The 3,939-nt window shown below is 45.3% G+C and overlaps 1 pseudogene across 1 annotated transcript; it reads left to right on the forward strand.

Annotated features, from left to right (window-relative positions):
• Positions 1-661: 661 nt before the first annotated feature.
• On the forward strand, positions 662-2,721 carry LOC144606682 (C-reactive protein-like; annotated as a pseudogene). Its single transcript, XR_013548972.1, has 2 exons — positions 662-813; positions 1,553-2,721. The product of XR_013548972.1 is annotated as a C-reactive protein-like (transcript).
• The last annotated feature ends 1,218 nt before the right edge of the window (positions 2,722-3,939 follow it).

Here is a 3,939-nt window from a genome sequence, read left to right on the forward strand (position 1 = left end):
TGTTTAAGAAGGGGAGTAGAGAGAATGCTGGAAATTACAGGCTGGTATGTCAGTGGTAGAGAAGCTATTGGAGAGGATTATGCGGGATAAGATTGACTCACATTTGAAGCAGTATGGGCTAACTAGGGACAGTCAGCATAGTCTCGGCAAACATGACTCACAGGAGGAGTATGAGATCTGATGATCTGATCAAAATCCATGAGACAGGGGAGGAAGGAGATGGGCTCCTGGACTATCCTTGCTGATTAACCCCAGGAGTGATTCAGTGCAACTGGGGTCCAAATGTAGGAGGGCAGGGCTGGGATTAGGAGTGGGCATCAACTCTGAGATGGGCTCCCATATGGAGCAGGGGAACTATCTGTGATCAGGTGGGAGAGGTGAACTTCATCACCGCCCAGGAAGATGAATTAACGTGGCTCGCTCCACACCCTCCCCCTCATTATCTGATGCTGAACGATGTCGACATACAGATTAATTGCAGCAGAGTTTGCTCCACCCCCTCAGTTCCTTCCAGCGATTGGCTGTAACTGGGTTCAGCAGGATATAAATTGCAGCAGCTTGTGCCCAGGGTATTGGACCCACCTGAGGTGAGACCGGCTTGTTGGAGGCGGACACAGTGAGTACCAGAGGAGCTGTTTGTGTGTTGCTGACACACGGGACTGGCTGCTGGTTCTGAGTTTCAATGGATTGACAAGTGAAATGAAATGAAATGAATTGGGAATTCTTTGTTTCAACAGATTGGAGACAGGATGAAGCCCTTTATTCCACTTGTGCTTGTGATGTGCATTTACCTGTCAGGATCTGACAGTGCAGGTTAGTACCTTTTCTAATGTGAGGAGTTGCTGAGTGCAAGCATCAGTCATGGTGCACCTGATGACAGAGGTACTGAGGAACATGCAGGGCAGCAGGTGACCAGATTCCATTCCCAGTCTGTGCTGAGGCAGCAGGTGTCACCTTTTGTTTTGAGATACAGTGCAGAAACAGGCCCTTCGGCCCACAGAGTCAGCACTGACCAGAGATCCCCTAATATTAACACCACCCTACACACACCAGGGAGTGTTTTACATTTTAGATATGCTGCCTGACCCGCTGAGTTATTTCAGCATTTTGTTGCTTTTGAATAAACTAGTGAATTGTTTCTTGTATCCAACTCTTAAAATGTGTTGCCCTTCCATGTGCTGGAATCTTTGCCCAATTATTTCTGGTGGTGAAGAATGACTAGTTCTCTTTCTCAGGACGGTGAGAATAAGAAGAGGTCACAGGTCGGGTGATACTAAGACAAAATGTGTTGTATTTTGGCAAACCAGAAATTAATCTTCTTCAAAACTTACCCAGGTTAGAATTTGTGCCTTTAGTCAATTGCACTTGTTCCTCTGGTGAAGAACAGCTTCCGTAGAACACACTTCTGGAACTGTTCCCACTCTGTCGATCAGGTTTAAATAAAACATTCCTTTGCATAAAACTGCTCACTAGTTACCCTGTGCTCCATCTCAGACGGCAATGTTACAATTTTAAACTGAGATTTAACAATCTAACTCTTTGCATTTTACAGAATTGGAGGGAAAATCAGCGATATTCCCAACAGCAACAGACAAGTTTCATCGAATTGGATGCATCTGATTTCTCCGACTTGACCGCCTTTACTGTCTGCCTCAGGGCAGCCTCTGAAGAGAATCGCAGTTACGCATTGTTCTCCTACGCAACAAGCTCTTCTGCCAATAGTATACTGATATGGCAACAATCTAAAACAGAATTAAGTTTTGAATTAGGAGTCCTAAAAACTAAATTTTTCATCCCAGAAATGAATTCTTTACTGAGCCACATCTGTGTGACCTGGGAGTCTCAAGGGGGTGAGATAACAGTCTGGGTCAATGGGAGAGGCAGTCACTAGAAGGTTGGTAGAAAGGGTCTGGTTGTGAAAGGGTCTGGTACGTTTATAATTGGTCAGGAGCAAGACTCAGTCGGTGGAGGTTTTGACATCAATCAATCTTTTGTCGGAGAGATGACAGATGTTGATATGTGGGATCGTGTTCTAAAACCAAATGATATTAAGTTGATCAGTCAGGGTTGTTTCACAGATGGAGGGAACATCATTGACTGGGATTCAACACCATTTACATCAGGGGGGAACGTCATTATTGTAGACAATGATGATTGTACCGTTTAGAATGTGTTGGTCTTCCATCCTCTCTAACTGAATATGACCTGGTTTTGTGATCTTTCCTCTCTACACAAAATCAGCAGTAGAAGTAGTGGTGTTGATTCTAGAATAAAGGGCCGTTTGCTTCTGGATAAGTGACAAATCAGTGTCCTTCCAGTTTCTCATCAATCTCCCTGACAGGATAATGGCTTCAAAGTCAGTACATAACAGTCTCGAACGGTTGGGCATCCCAGTTAAAAGGTGCAGCAGTGCAGAACGGTGTCCAGGGCATTTAGTGCCATCTCTCTGATACACACATGTAGACAAGAAAGTGCCAGGGACACGGGGGTGGTGGTGATGGGCAGACACGGCCTGTGGGAAAGTCCCTGTGGTGGAGGCTGATCCTGCTCTTGACTTAGATTGTGCTGATTGGAATTATTACTGTCTCTCTCTGTATTACCCTCTTGATTTCACATTGTTTGTTACACCAATGTTTGGAAAGCTCACAATGTGTTCTGTGCTTCCAGTGATTGTGATTGAACTGTAACATTGCAGTTTCATCAGCTAAATAAATGAACATCAAAACAACAAAGATCTTGTCTATGAATGACTCTGTGTGTGTCCGGTCTCCAGTTAACACTCAGTAAACTTCACTATGTTTTCATGTGATAAAATGACTGTGTGTGCGTTGGTGCCTCCTCCAACAGGATCCGACCACTGGCCACATCTTCTCATCTCCACCCCTTTCTGCAAAGACCATTCCCTCTGCAACTCACTGGTTAACTCGTCCCTTCCCACCCAAACCAACTCCTACCCAGGTACTTTCCTCAGCAACTGCAGGAGATGCAACACCTGTCCCTGTACCTCCTACCTCGACTCCATGCAAGGACCCCAAGTTTTTTCAGGTGAGGCAGAAGTTCACTTGTACCTCCTCCAACCTCATCTATGTATCTGCTGTTCCAGGTGTGGACTCCTATATAGTGGTGAGACCAAGTGCATGCTCCTCGATCATTTTGCTAAACACCTCTGCTCAGTCCACCTAAACCTACCTGATCTCCTGGTTGCTAAACACTTTAACTCCCCCTCCCATTCCCACACTGTTCTTTCTGTCCTGGGCCTCCTTCATTCTCAGAGTGAGACCCAGCGCAAATTGGAGGAACATCACCTCACAATTTGCTTGGGCATCTTGCACCCCAGTGGTATGAACATTGACTTCTCTAACTTCAAATAATCATTGCTTTCCCTCTCTCTCCATTCCTCCCCTTCTTTGGTCTCAGACCAATCTGACAGTACCTGATTACATTTAATCTCTGTTTGCTTTGTTGTTACCTTCTCCTAGTTATCAATGATCTATTCTACATTTTCCTTAATCTCCATCCCCTTTGATGTCTTGTTCTCACACCTTACACTTCCTTTTAGACAATAAACAATAGGTGCAGGAGTAGGCCCTTTGGCCCCTTGAGTCAGCACCGCCATTCACCATGATCATGGCTGATCATTCACAATCAGTACCCCGTTCCTGCCTTCACCCCGTATCCCTTGACTCTGCTATCATTAAGAGCTCTAACTAGCTCTCTCTTGAAAGCATTCAGGGAATTGGCCTCCACTGCCTTCTGAGGCAGAGAGTTCCACAGCTTCACAACTCTCTGAGTGAAAACGTTTTTCCTCATCTCCGTTCCAAATGGCCTACCGCTTATTTTTAAACTATAGCCCCCGGTTCGGGACTCCCCCAACATCGGGAACATGTTTCCTGCATGTCCAATCCCTTAATAATCTTATATGTTTCAATAAGATCCCCT

Source organism: Rhinoraja longicauda, chromosome 27 (genome assembly GCF_053455715.1).
Source record: "Rhinoraja longicauda isolate Sanriku21f chromosome 27, sRhiLon1.1, whole genome shotgun sequence".
Classification (NCBI taxonomy): Eukaryota; Metazoa; Chordata; class Chondrichthyes; order Rajiformes; family Arhynchobatidae; genus Rhinoraja; species Rhinoraja longicauda.